The sequence below is a fragment of the Vicugna pacos genome, chromosome 20 (genome assembly GCF_048564905.1).
Source record: "Vicugna pacos chromosome 20, VicPac4, whole genome shotgun sequence".
Lineage (NCBI taxonomy): Eukaryota > Metazoa > Chordata > Mammalia > Artiodactyla > Camelidae > Vicugna > Vicugna pacos.
Genome location: NC_133006.1, coordinates 30,703,579 through 30,719,233, shown reverse-complemented (window position 1 = coordinate 30,719,233; position 15,655 = coordinate 30,703,579). Strand labels below are relative to the sequence as shown.

Genomic DNA, 15,655 nt, shown 5'->3' with positions numbered 1-15,655 from the left:
TGTATTTGAGATTCATCCATTTTGTTGCGTGTATCAATAGTTTGTTCCATTTTCCATGGTATGAGTGGCCCTCAGTTTGCTTGTCCATTTAGCATTTAAATTGTTTCCAGTTTGGGGCCATATGAATAAAGCTGCTGTAACCAGTCATGTACAGGTTTTTGTATGAACATATATTTTCATTTTTCTTGGATAAACATACAGAAGTGCAACTGTTGGAACATGTAATATGCTTAACTTTTTAAGGAAACGCCAAACTGTTTTCCAAAGTGGCTGTAACCACTTTACATCCTTGCCAACAATACAGGATAGTCCCAATTCTCCCAGATCCTCAACAGCACTTGGCATTGTCCATTTGTTCATTATTATGATTATGATTATTATTAAAAATAATTTTAATAGCTATGTTTCATTGTGGTTTGCCTAATAACAATGTTGAGCATCTTTTCATGTGCTTACTTGCCATCCATATGTATTCCTTGGTGAAATGTCTATTCAAATCTCTTGCTCTCTTTAATTGCTTTGTTTGCTTTCTCACTGAATTTTGAGAATTCTCTATCATACTGGATATAAGTCCTTTAACAAATATATGTTTGGAAATATTTTCTCCCAGTCTCCAGTTTGTCTTTTTTAACAAAGCACATACAGTAGAATTCACATGGGTGTACAATTCTGTGTGTTTAAAACATATATAGATTCTTGTAACCACCACAAATAGGATACAGAACATTCCAACACCACAAAGAATTCACTCTTTTCCCCACCCCAACCTCTGGCAACCTGTTCTCTGTTCCCATAGTTTTGTCTTTTCCAGTCTCTCAAGTAAATGGAATCATATGGTATGTAATCTTTTGAGACTAGCTTCTTTCAAGTAGCGTAATACTGAGCAACAGTCTGTTGTATGGATATACCACAGTTTATTTATCCATTTGTTTGCTAAAGGACATTTAAATGATTTCTGGTTTTTGGTAATGAGGATTTTGGGAAAATAAGTGCATTCATCTCATGATGAATAAACACAAAATACTGGACATTGTTGAAGACAAGAGAGTCAAGCAACACTGTTGGAAAAGTCAGCAAAGATGGGCTAACAGAAAAGTGGACAGAAGGCACCATGGGGCCAGCTCATTTAGGATGATACCCCTAAGGGGAATGGAGAAACCAAAGTCAGTGTGAGAAGCTCTGTGAGTCAGAAAGGAAGGCTAGGTCAACACTGGACGCTGGCTTGCGGCCGATCGCAGGAGATGCAGTTGGACACAGGACGACTATTGGTAACGCTATACAGGTACAACCATATTAAATATTTCACCAACATTTTCATAATGTCTCCTCCCTAGTTCTCAGAAAACATAATAATAAAACGCTCTTTGCAGCAGAACAGCTAAAACCTAAACCAGAAAGAGCGTTCAGAAGCCATGTTGAGAGAGAAGCAAGGAAAAAATTCAGCTGAGAACCTGCAGTGAGATATTTATTTGTTCCCTGAGCTTCCTATGTATCTTCCAAAACAAAAGGAGATCATTTTTATCCTTTTGGTTGTTAACTGGAGGAACGTCAGTTTTTCAGGAGAAGAAAACCTTTTCTGTCGCTAAATTCTCAGATAAATTTGTTGCATAGTTTCTTATATAAAAGATCTGTAAGAAATATTGAATAGCGTCATGAAAACAACAGTTTTGCAAGAGACGCAAAAAATTCTTCATAGGAAATTGCATTGTATTCCACCCTCAGCGTTACTCACCAGAACATAGCACATGGAAAAATCTGGTGTGTTCACATCCAATTTCTCAGACGTGGTCAGTGGTACCACCTGGGTCAAAATCACCAGGCGCTACTTGATAGACATACAAATTCCTAAGCCCTATCCCAGACCAACTAAACCAAAATTTGGGTAGAAAGGGCACAGGAATCTGGTACATGAAAGTTTGAAAACCACCCCTAACCACCCCTATAGAAAAGTATGGCTGCTTTTAGGTCATGGAATAATGCAGAGACAGAAATGGAAAGATTTGGGGAAATGAATAATTAACATGTCCTTCAAATCACCTCTCTTGGTATTAATTGCTTCCGCTGTGCTTTTGGCAGCCAATTAAGTGCAGGGTTCTTTGGTAAGTCCCTGGGGTGCAAACCTTCAATATTATTGACTGAATCGTGATAATTCAAATACTTTGAAGTACGTCTGCCTACAAAAAAAGCTGTCCTCTTGCTCATCGCTTCAAAAAAGAGTCTTGATAAGCACATTAATAAAGAAAAGAAGAGGTTGATCCTATTTTTGTTTCTATTGGCCCAGCAATCTGCTGGAAGCATGTTAGCGCCCCGCACATTAGTGTCTGCACCGTCCATCCCAAATGAGACCTAAACACAGACCAAGAAGCCCTTAACTTGGAAACACCTGCCTTATAAAGCTTTAGTTCATGGACTACAGTTCTTCAAAAATCTTCTTGAGTTTAGACTGTGCTCCCACGGCTGGTTGACGTTATTGAAGCATTACAGTCTATGTCATGAATCTCCTCATTCTAACTTCAGGAAACCACTAAAGGATTTGTCAATTTTCTCTTTAAAAGCAGGATAAACAGAAGAGGCCAACCAGTGAGAAATAGGTGGAAATTTCAAGTCAAGAAAACATAATGCATTTATTTTATAACCCCATCTATGCTTAGATCACATGCCTGCCCAGAACATCTTGATATACATTCATTTCCTTGAGAGAAGCTGCCAGGCTGTATAACAATGTCCACGGTCGTTGTCTGTGTCTGGCAGCACCTAGCATTTGTGCAGCCCTCCTTGTGAGTATATGTGAAATGCTGAACATGTTACAAAGCCTCTATCAGTGGTTACATTTTAGGGGGGAATACTCCACCACATTAACATAGAAAGACATGTTGCAATAACTTAGATTTCTAAAACTCAGTAGAAAAATGGGAAGGCTGCTTCCACTGAAAATAACACAGTGAGGGGAGAGGGCCGAGCTCAGTGGTAGAGCACGTGCTTGGTATGCGTGCGGTCCTGGGTTCCATCCCCAGGACCTCCATTAAAAAAAAAGAAAAAGAAAAAGAAAAGAACACAATGTTGAGCTTTAAATCCATGAAATTAAAAATACCATTTTGCATATCAGAACATGCAAAGAAAACCAATAACCACCACCATTGTTTGCTTCAGAACGATTAGACAAACAAAATATGTGAACATTGTATTTGACTTATGATTACATCTACTTTCATTTCTGTTTAACCCCATCCTTTTTTGTCTTGTGGGCTGAAAAACGGTGATGATAAATTTCTCATTCAATATGGACCATCCTTTTTTGTCTCCGCCACCCGCACCTTCAACTCTCAAGGAATGTATTTCCTAGAGGAATGTTATGGTCTGTGTCCACATTTCGGCACTGTACACTGCATTTATGTATACACATAAATATATACTTTGGGATGTTTACCTTGAAAGAAACTTTGGTTTGGCCAGTTACTCTAACACTTGATACCTTTTCAATCATGCAGTTGATAATAGCTGGAAGTTCCCTTAGAGTTCCCCAGTTTTTAAACATTAAATCTTTTAGACTCATTCCAGGCCATTTCCTTTTCTAATCCTTGACTCTTTCTTGAAATGACCCCTTTCAGTTCAGCCAAATGTAAACAAAACTGAATTTTAGCTCTGCTCTTAAGAGAGCTGTGTTTAGACAATGATTTGCTCCAGGCCAGTGCTTTTCAGAGGGGAGATTTTGATCTCTGGGAATCCTTGAAGGTGAAAGATGACAAAGATCAGGAAGGCAAGATTAGAACTACATATGTATATATTTGTTCATCATGCTGATGTTAGAGGGGGGAGAAAAACCTCAAGATTTAGATTCCAGTAAAAAGCATCTAAGCATGAAGGACCACTTACATAATTCAAAAATGTAGAATTTTCCTGTCACTCATCAAAATAACTATTTATTTACAATTCTGCATTATTTCAAAATGGATTTTATTATATGATTCCATTTATATGAAATGTACTAAGTAAGTGAATTCCTAGAGACAGAAAGGAGACCGGTGGTTGTCTGGGACTAGAGGGTAGCGGTAGGAAGATCTGGGGAGTGGCTGCTCAGGGTTACAGGGCTTCTTTTGGGGGTGACAAAAATGTTCTAAAACTAGATAGTGGTGTTGGTTGCACAACTCTGTGCATACACTAAAAACCACCGAATTGTATACCTTAGAAGGGTGAATTTTATGGCTATGCACATTATATCCCAATAAAGCTGTTATTTAAAAAGTGAATTTACATGGTTCCCGTCAGTCAATAAAAAGATGACAAACACTCCAACAGAAAGTGGGTGAAGGATCTGTATTGGAAACTCAAGAGAGGAAAAACCACAGTTAGGCCAGTAAGTAGGAAAACAGACGCAGTGTCGTGAGTGCTGGGGGGAAATGCAGAACAAAACAGGGAGATATTTCAAACCCATTATATTGGCAAAAATTGTAACAATTCCAAAAGACGGCAGGGTGTGAAAGTCAGGTTCTCATCCATAGCTGGTGGGAACGTAAATTGGTACAAGGACTTTGGAGGGCAATTTGGCAACATCTCAAAGTTAAAAATAAGCATAACCTTCAACCCAGGCCGTTTCATTCTCAGCCCACTCTCACATACCAGGGTAAGGAAATCCGTACAGGGGTGTGCATTAGCACTGTTTGTAACAGGGAGAAAAGGAAACAACTCAAAGGCCTGTCAATAAAGGGATGGGGAGTTAAACTGCAGAGCGTCCATGCAATGGAATACTGTAGCGCACCAAAATAAGTGAGGTAGATTCACTAGGAGAAAAAATGTATTTATAAAACACATGCCATGGAATTTTTTTAAAAGGGAGGTAGAATAGGAGAAATAAGATAAAGTTAAGGGTTTTATGCACAGAATGAGGTTTGGCTACTGCTGGGTCACCTTTGGCTCTGAGCTTTCAGCAGCCATGCACAAAGGGAAATCTGATCAATTACAGAATTAGACCATGATGGGAAAACATGCAACCACGCCTGACACGGAGAGCAGAGGGAAATTTCCCCCAGGGTTTTCAGAAAGAGGCCACCGTGTGAGGTGGGTCATGAACAAATCCTCAATGTCATTCTCTCATCCTTAGAACGACTCTCATTTCCACAAAGACACACCCCTGTGCTTCAGTCTCCAAGTATCTTGGCTTTATCAGAATATTCATTGCTGAGATCAGGGTTAGAAACTGAGGTCCCAAAGTGCTTTGCTTGGCCAGCACGGTGTTTAAGATTTTTAAATGTGGCTGGTTTCATGGAGGAACTGAATTTAAATTTTATTTAGCTTTAACGAATGTTAATGTAAATAGTCATGTGTAGCCAGTCGTGATCCTACAGAGCAGGGTAGCTCCAGAAGACCACAGTTCCACTCTTCTCTACTTTGTTAAGCCTTTACTTTCAGCATCACACATTTAGATTATCTGGCTCCTAGAGGTGTTTTTGTTTGTAACTCATGTTTTAAAGTGCTCTGTCTCGAGGAAGGACAGATTGCAATTTTATTGCACATCCTCTTTTGTCCACTTATTCAATAAATACTCCCTCTACCTGTGTTATCAGGTCTGTGACAGATATGGTACCTACCACATTGAGGGTGACACAAACCAGTCAATCTATGACAGCACTGCAAAGATGGGTGATGCACATGGTGGGGGGAAGCAAGGTCCTCAGGGAGCATGCAGGATGGTGGCACTTGAAAATCCAACCTGAACTTGGTGGGACAGAGAGATGCCCTGTAAGGGAGAACTGAGAGTAAGTACAAGTCAGCTGGCCTGAGGGGCTGGGGGGAAGGGGCAGTTCTTAGAAGAGGAAACAGCATGGCCTATTCTAGGGATTCAAAGAAATTCACCAGAGTTTAGAACGCGGGGGCAGGCGATTGTGAAAGACTGACAGAGGGTGAGCTCGCGCAGGATGTTTGAACTGACTTTGGACTTTGTCCTAAAGGCAGTAAAATCCCCTGAAAAATGTCTAAGCAGAGGAGTAGATGCCTGTCATCTCTATGGTCAAAATAAACCCACAAGACTTACTGTATGATCCAGCAGTTCCACTCCCGGGGATACCCCAAAGAAATGAAAGCAGCGATTTGAATAGTTATGTACAGACTCATATTCATAGCACCATTACTTACAATAGCCGAAAGGTGGGAACAACCTAAATGTCCATCAGCGAATGAGTGGATGAACAAAATGTGGTCTACACACACAATGAAATGTTATTCAGCCTTAAAAAGGGCGGAAATTCTGACACACGCTACAACATGGATGAAACTTGAGGATGTCAAGTGAACAAATCAGAGACAAAAAGACATCGTTACATAATTCCACTTACATGAGGTAACAAGAATAGTCATATTCATAGAGACAGAAAGTAAAGCAGAGGTTGCTGGGGGCTGGGGGGGAGGAGGGAATGAATTATTATTTAATGGATACAGAATTTCAGTTTGGGAAGATGCAAAATTCTAGACATGGATAACGGTTGCACAACAATGTGAATGCCACTGAACTGTATGCTCAAAGTGGTTTAAATGGTAATTTTTATGTTATATATATTTTACCACAATAAAAAATGAATGAATAAAATTAAATAAAATAAGCCCTTCATCATTTCTTGCCAAAACTATGTAAAAGCCTTTAAACTGACCTCCCTGTAACCATTCTTGATCCCTTATATAGTTTCTTTTCTATTCAAGAGAGAGAGTGATGGATGAAACGTGAGTCAAATCACCTCCATTCCCTGCTGAAAAGCTTTCAGTGGCTGAACAGGTCTCTAGGGATCTGGTCCCTCATCATCTCCCTGGCCTCATCTCCTCCACTCTCCAGTGGTTGGCTCCACTCCAGCCTCACTGGCCTCTTTGAACTCACTGAGCAAGTCCCACTTTAGAGCGTTTTCACTCTGGTACATTCTCTTTTCTGACATTCACCTAGTTTGCTTCCTCACATCATTCTGAAGGTGCTATCACCTCTCAAACACCTTCCTTGGCCACCCTATCTAAAAACATTCCTATCTCACTTTCCTTTTATAGCATTTACCTCTGCCCATCATTTTAGTATGTAACATTTGCTAATTTGCTTATTGTCTGTCTCTCTTGCCATGCAAGTTCCATGAATGTACAGACTTAGTTTTGTATGCCACTGAAGCCCAGTAATTGGAACCATGCTGGTCATGTAGGAGACACTCAATAAGTATCTGCTGAGTGGAAGAATAATTGTATCTGTGTTTTAGAAAGATTGTGAAGATGGATTGCAGTGGGGACTAGAATGGGAGAAACCAGCTGAGTAGCTGCTTCTTAATCATACAAGCAGTTGAGATGGCCAGGAGAGTAGCAGTGGGGGCACCAGGAGATGAGGGGGAAGGATTTGTGGAGAAGGGTGTATCAGGAGGCGAAGTTCTGTCAGTGAAGTAGAAAACTCCGAAAGAGGAGCAGGTTTGCGGGAGACGTGAGCTCCGGTTTAATCTTGTTGAGTGGACGTTCTTCCTCGAAATGTTCAGTGGGCAATTAGATTTCTTCGACAGAGAGATCTGGGCTAGCAACGCAGATTTGGCAGTTCATAAATATAATCTTAGTGGAAATTTTGATAACTGTTGAGCAGCAGTTAGTTGGAGGTTATGCTTTTTGAATAAATACTTAAATGTACATATTCAATGCTGCCAATTAATTTCAGACTCATGTGCTTTCACAGTCAGCCAACCTGGTCATATTTTGAAAACTGTATGGAATGCAGGAAATGAAACTTCTATTTTAAAAAAATGGAGAAATGCTACTCTTTTTTTTTTATACTGCAAATGGGTCCATTTTAACGGATGATATCCAATCCTCAAGCCATATATTCTATAATCCATCTGATTAAATATGCAGATTAATGTTCGACCTTTATGGGAACGTCGTTATCCTTTATATTTAAAAGCGATCTCCTAATCCAACTCCATCGTTTCACATACGGGAAAATCACATCCCTGGGACGTCACCGACCACCCAAGCTCACACAGTTGGACAGTCAGAGTCGGACCTAGAACTCACCTAGTCACCCATCTGTTCCACCCAATGAAGCTGCTGTCAGACACCGAGACTTCACTCTTTATTATCTTTCTGCAAAGTTGAACGTGCAGCAAAACTGCTTGAGAATAAAGATATGGCCTCTGAGGCATGCTCCGATTTCACATTACTAAGAAGTACCAGCCATTTCTGCCTTCTGGATTTAAAGTCTGTGCTTTGATACCACTCAAAGGCTCTTCTCGAATGAATCTCTTACTTCATGGAAAAGTGTTATGAGATGATGTCCCTAAGGACCAAAACTTAGCGACCACTTCCAGCAATGAAATCTTACATGAGAGGCAGAACAAAGACCCATCTCAATGGTGATGGTTACTCAGTCAGAGCTAGTAATATTTCTGACCTAAACTAGAAAGTTAATTGTGGCAGACTCTTTAAAGGGCTACCCCCAAAGCCTCCCCAACCTCTTCTCCTTACCCCTTCCTACTATAAATTCTTCACTAAAGAGCAGGTGGCCTAGTGACTCAACTCAGACCCACCGGACATAAGCAAGAGCCTTCCCAGGCGACTGCTGGGAAGTTGGCATGACCCTCATCCCATTACCGCTTCCTCCTTATGGACAGGATGGCTGGAGCTACAGCAGCTCTCTTGCATTTACGAGAGAAACGGCGAAGGGAATCACACAGTGGAGGCTCTGCCATTGTTGAACTGTTGAACCCAAACCCACCAACTCCAGATTTCTCCTGGGAGAAAAATTGCTCTTTGGTTGAGCCACTGTAGCTGTATTTTCTGTTTTCCACATCCAAATACAATTGTATTCAATGCATTTAATCTAATTATGGGAGGTGAGGGGGTGGGAGAGATGAGAGAATTGTTTTTGTTTTAGTTTAAATGGTTTTATTATTTTAATTTAATAAATAAATAAATACAACTGTAGCCCAAATACTAATGAAATAACTCAGATTGAAAGGGCTGGGGAGGGGCGGGTATGCTCAGTGCTAGAGCACACGCTTAGCATGCATGCTGGGTTCAATCCCCAGTACCTCTATTTAAAAAAAAATGGTTGGGGATGGAATGGGGCTTATCAGAATATTTATGGGTGGAACCTAGTGTGTATGTGTGTGTGTGTGTGTGTGTATCTCCAATGCCTCTTCTCCCAATTGGGAACTGTTTGTATAAGGTTTTCTTAATAGGTCCAGTTTTATCTCCTTACACCACCATAATCAAGCATGAAGAAAAATGACCTAGAAAGTCGGTATCCAAAGACAAATTCCATACAACATGGAAACTTTTCTAATTTGGTAAACTCTGAATATTGCCAAAAGATTTCAGAAAATATCCTAGGAGCACGAAATTATACAAACCATTAGAGACACCCTCAGACAATTTGTGAGGCTCTCAAGGGCTGCACCCCCGTGACCAAGTGCTGAGGAGATTAGGGAAAATCTGCTTTGCCCAGCCGGCACTCTGGCTCCACTCCTGTCCTGACACAACCCTGCAACAGCCCACTCCCTCGCCTGTGTAGTAGGTGGGGCTCAGCTGATGGAGCGATTGCAAGCCCTGGGCTCTGTTGCTATTAGCGCCTTGGCCGCATCGCTGTAAACCATCTGCTGGCTTTCCCTGCACCCATCACTCTGCAAAGATCGCGGTTCAATCTGTTCAACCACACCAGGGCCAAAGCTCCCTGATCAACAATGCTAGTCAATTCAGAAGTCAAGATCTTGCCAGCAATGGGTTGTTTCTTAGATCCTTTGTAGTTCCCCGCCTCCCCCGCCCCTAGTCTCACAAATAACATTGATAGAAGGCCTTTGAAACCCAGAGGTATTTTCTTGGTCCCCCCGACTTTGCAGGAAACAACCAGGCAGATGTTTCAACAATATTTTGTCATCCTTGATTTGACCACCAGCCTGGGAAACACTGTGAGACAGGTGAAGCTGGCTCATCCTGGCTCTATTAGAACATCCCTTAGCACCGTCAGAGCTTCCTCTTCTCCCAGCTGCCACCTGGTGACTCTGCCCGCCCAGAACCACCCCTTGGAAAGTCTATACACATGTGCCCCCAGCCAATCATCTGCCGCTTTGGGGAGCGAAGGCCCTTCGTGAATAACTTAGCCTAGACTTAAGGTTTCATACCGTCTGGAAACTGGCTCTTTAAGAACCACCCTAAATCCAGAGGAATGTATCTGGTGGTACTATTTTGGGCACCAGTGATGGGCTGCTGAGAGATGCTGGAGAAGCACCACCCCCAGTCTGCCTGGATCCAGCCTGCCTTCGTTAGGAAGCGTCTGCATTCTCACTCCTGTGAGACATTTTCATTACTCTGGCACTTACAAATAACTAAATAAAAAATAAATAACGATCTGTACATGTTTTATTTGTCCTCTTCCTACTATCAGCTGTTTCTTAAATCAAGTCATCTTCTTCCCTAATCATATGAATTGGAAAGCAGTGTCACTGTTTGCTGCAGTGGAAATCCTAGAAGCTCACCAAAACCAGCTAACCTGCATGTGCCACACTGCGTAGCCACACACAGGCAAAGCTTGTCAAAACAAGCCAGGAAAGCGGCCCCTTGGGTCACCTTCCTTCACATCAGTGGCACTTCCCAGTGGCCACTAACGGTCCTCCGACTGGTCTCTCTGAGCATGAGTGTTCCCCACTGCGACATAGTCTATACTTTTGTGTCATGAATGAATCTCTTTGTTTATTCTGTTTACTATCCATGAAACTCCACCTGACTGTTCTCTTATTAAATGTATCACTAGACTCCCCCACTAATCCTGCAAATTATTTTCTTCAGAAGTACGTGGAAGCCGGCAGAGTAAGTGATGTGTTATTTGTCCTGTTGCAGTGGCTTATGGAGAAAAACGCATGACAGTTGCAACGGCGGTGTCTTGGGTCCTTAAGAGGGATGTCGTAACTAATTTCTGAAGTCCTTATAGTCTCATTCCCTTCTCCTGCCTTCTGTCAGACCTTTGGGTCCTGTGAAAAAGAGCCTCTAACATCATGGCAAGAGTGTTCAAAGTAATTTAAGAAAACAAACTTTACACCTTTGCAAAAATAGTCCGCTGGGAATTATTGGTGTCAGTTCCCAACTCTGACAGACTGCCTGGTGTGAACTTCACCTGCCACTTGTTAGTGTCCGGGGGCTTGACTCAGGACAGCCTGGAGGAGTCAACAGGAGACTTGTGGAAATACAATTAGAAGGGGACCCCTTGTCTCACAAGTATGTTCTGATTTGTTCCTTGCCCTCTGTAGAATGGACTCCTAGCCTCAAAATTACTTCTTAGAAGAAACCTAACAAGCAGTGGCAAAGGCATTCTTGTCTGTGATGCAAAGCAAGCCCCAGCTGCTCATTTTTCCTGGATAAAACCAAACCAAAATGTAAACAAAATGCACTACCAGGTGTGTGAAGTCATGGGTGGACAATTTCATCTTAGAGGTGGCTTCTGTCACATGACGGCTGGTGCTTAAACACATCAGTTCTGTTAACCAGCCCTGCCGTGTGCCCTCCGCTCCCCCTGTTTCCTTGGGTGAGACGTCAGAGGAGGCCTCTGCTCTTCCAGGTGTGAAACAAGCATGATGATGACCTCACACGTCAGGCACATCAGCGAGGGCTGGCCTCACAGCCATGCCACCGTCCACGTCTGGGTCATTTTCCTTGCTTGCACCCGCAAGACCCACATGGAAATCTGCAGGCAGAGCTTCTGTTTCTTTCTCTGTCTTGATCACAGCCTCTTTTCCCGTTCCTGCTGCTGACACCGTCTCTCCAGTTCCACTGACTTCCATCTGGCTGCCAATTCCTCCCCACAAAGCCAGGTGGAATTACAGCCCAACCTGCGCAGCTCGAACGTGGGTTACCTACCTGTCCCATACACCCTATCTGCGCTTTGATAAAATGAGACTCTTTGAACATCATAAAATGATGATTACTTTGTAGTGTTACATGTTCAAAGGTCAAAAAGAAATATAGGAGGGAGAATCTTATCCAGTTTCTTTTTTAAATTGTATGCCTCTAGTCAATCTGGTGGGATTACATAGAATTTATGTAAGAAGTAATTCTGCATCTATCACCTGCTAATCTGGACAAACAATAGGAGGAATGAGAGTGCTATAATGCAGTGAATTATCTCAGGCTTAACATGTCCCTGCAATGACTGCTTTGTTAAATAAATGGTATCCTCAAATGCTTTAAGGATTAGAAAACCCCAGGGCTGGAGGGACAAAAATGGATCTGTCCGAGGATGCCAACCCCATCAGCCGTTTTCCTTACCTTTGCTTCTGGAGGGAATTGGACTCAATATTAATTTTGAGACTTTTTTTTTTTTAAGCTAGGATCAAATCGTTGCTCCTCAAAAAAATCTTTTTAGGAGTAATCCACTTAACAACATACTATTTAGAGGCAGGGTTACCTGGTAATATTTAGAGGCTGAGCAATGAAGCTTTAGGCAGACACAGGTTCAAATCCCAGCACGTCTGCTCACCAGCTGTCTGAACCTGGACAGATTACGAAGCCTTGGTTTCCTCGTCTGAAAAAGAGTAACGAGAGTGTTCCTGTGAGGTTTAAATGGCATGGTGTGCACAAAAGAGGCGTAGCATAAATGGTGGAGTTTCTGACTTGGGACCGGCCCTGGCTCTGCAGCTTGTGAGTTCTGTGGCTTTGAGCAAATGATGAAACCAGCCTGAGCCTGAATAGTGCCGTGAAACACGCATTACAGGGCTGCTGTAGAATTAGAGGCGCCTCCACCACTGGAGTCAGCCTACTTTTTATAGAAGAGTAAGACAGTAGGAAAAAAAAAACAATTAAAAAGGTAAGATACTAACTATTTTAGGCTTTGCAGGGCATATGGTCTTTGTTACAGCTCTGCGCTGGTCACACAAAATCAGCCATAGATAATGTTTATGTGAATGGGCATGGCTGTGTTCCCAGAAAAGTTTACTCACAAAAAAACAGGTCATGAGCCAGGTTTTGTCCATAGGCCATAATCTGCCAATCCTTGCTCTAGGACATAATCGATAAATGATAAAATTCTAATAAGAAACACAATCTTTTAAATTTACATAATTGATTATACATGAGAGATCAAGAGAAAGATTGGAAGATTCTAATCTTTCCCTAGACATCTATATGCTTGCACAGTTACTCCATGGCAGATATCTGTACAAATTCTATGACAAAATCCTTAAAGACACACACACACACACATACACACACACACATACAGTTGTAATTTCTGGGGAAAAAGAGAAATACAACAAGACAAAATAGGCAGGCCAAATCTAAAAGTTTTCATTATAGGAATCAAATAAAAAGCATTACAAAGCTGAAGGGGGGAGCAAAAATCACAGAAGACAAATTATGTGTATTGGTGAAACTGACACCACCCCGCAAAGGCTCCAAGGCGACAAGAGTCGCCTGACACTAGCAGGGTTATACGTGATAAAGAAGAAACGTGACTACAAAATAAGAACATGCTGCAGTACAAAAAGATTTCAATGAACTTGTTAGCACCGTGACAACAAAATATTCATGAATTTGCAAAGAATAGAATTAGTGGAGCATGGATGGTGCGTGTTGGGCTGCACCCCAAAAACTTGCAAGCCTTGTAATTGTCCAGGCTTGAGATGGAAGAAGAGCCCGGAAACAGTGGCAGAGACATCGGTGGTTTACTGGGGATGGGGGACCTGAAGCAAAGATCCTGGAGCGACACCTCAGCATCGACAGTGACTGCACACAGGACTTGGCCGCCATCTTTGCTACTTGGGGGAGAAAGAGGCTACCATCTCCAGGGGGAATTGATGTCAGGCGGGCTCCTTGGTTACCAGGGCCTACTTAAGCCCTATAATTGAGGAGACTGGGTCGTCAGGTGAGTGAAGCCATCTTTAATGGCCCGATCATACAGGGCACTCAGAAAGCAAAAGTCACAGCTAAATAACAGCACTTGATAAGAAGGGAAAAATTCATGGCAAAGTGCAAACAAAGAATAAGAAAATCCAATTTAAGGCTAATAGAGGAACTCAAGTAAACCCATAAGGCGATCGTGGAAACCACTGCATGCCAGACGCCACTAGTTGGCCATTCAACATCCACTCTTGTGAGCATGAGGGAACCGCGAGGGAGAAAGGAACACACTGAGGATGGCAGAATAGAAAAATAGAAGGAACCTGGGTGACTGATGGGCACCAGGATTGATGACATCATCCAGCTGGTAGACCAGCAGGGACTGCCTACATCCATGCTTCCTGCCGTGTGAGAAAAATAAACTATTTGATTATGCCACTAGAGTTCAGTTTCTCTCGCATGCTGTTGAATATAATCCCTAACCGAGGTTCATGTCATATATTACCAAGTCTAGGATGCTACAGATTGTCAGATGCGCCATTATTTTATGGGCAACTTACTAAGAAAAAAATGTTGCCAGTTACGCTAACGCACAATGCCGTGATAGTCCTATTAGGTATGTGAATCGGCCGCATCTGTCTCTCTTACTGTGCGGCTTCTTTCATTAATGCTGAAAGGTTTTCCAGTTTCCCCTGCTATGCATTTCATTGTAGACGGATAAGCAACCCTCTTACACGTATCTCAGCAACCAGACCAGATCTACCTATGGGGATCTTTCTTTCTTGGGTCCCACGAAGCACTCGGTTGTTGCCCCCCAAGGCCACTGTGTGTGGTGGTGTGGTCTTGCTTTGCACAAGTGCACCTGACCAAGAGGGGCAAATGAGGGCTGAAATCCAGCCTAGACTCATATTCTGGCACCAAAGAGGAGAGAGACCTTTTGCAACTCATCTTTTTCTGATCTGTACGAAAGTGCAGTGTGCAGTAGTTGTAGCCCTGGCACTGGGGATCTGGTGGAGGAAAGGAGAGATGTGGGTCCTGGTTTCATAGTTCTTGAAATCTTGTGAGGAAGAAAAACAGCAAACAATGAAGGGTGATGATGGGTGAGACGGAGGATACTGAGGCGCTGGGAGCACAAGACAAGGGTGCAGGGTTGGGTGGGGTTCAGGAGAGGCTGAAGCCTGAGTGCCGAGTGGGATTTCGCTGGGTGAAGGGAGAGGGGTGGGGAGGAAGAGCATGATGGGAAGAGGGAACCATACGTGTGATGGCTGGGAGGCATGAAAGGGACATGTTCCACCGAGGCAAGAGTGCCTTTGTGAGAAGAATGTGGAAAGGGAGATTTAAAATGATTTTAAAAATATTATGTTAATAGACTGAGGGCAAATAAAGTGTGGTCATGTGGGCTCTGATAAGGATCTTAGAGTCCACCCTGCGGGAAAGGGAGACCTACAACAGTATAGGGCTTTAAGCAGGATGATGACATGATCAGATTTGTGTTTCAGAAGATACGGTGGCTACAGTGTGGATTGGAGAGTTGGCAATCTATTGCATGGTCCAGGCATGACATAACGGTGGTGTGGACAGAATTGGTAGCAGGAAAGATGGAGAAAAGTAAATGGATTCGAGAAATGTTTAGAAGGTACAACTGACAACGTTAGTTTGGCTTCTGAGAAGTGGAAAGACTGGGGTGAAAAGAGAGGGATACCAGTCTGGGAGGAGATAAGGAGTGGACAGAGGGTCACGTCATCTCCTGAACTAGGGAAGAGGAGCAGGTCTGATTCAGGGACAGGATGCTTCCATTGTGCACCTGTAGTGTTTCACGGACCCA

General features: G+C 42.6%; 1 protein-coding gene across 2 annotated transcripts in view; it reads right to left on the bottom strand.

The window, feature by feature from the left end:
- Window positions 1-15,655, bottom strand: part of MBOAT1 (membrane bound glycerophospholipid O-acyltransferase 1) — a 186,722-nt gene that overhangs the window by 118,542 nt on the left and 52,525 nt on the right. For both annotated transcript variants that reach the window (XM_072945599.1, XM_072945598.1), the window contains exon 2: window positions 12,401-12,517. The gene's annotated coding sequence lies outside the window, so the exon portion shown is untranslated. The remainder of the gene's footprint in view (window positions 1-12,400; window positions 12,518-15,655) is intronic.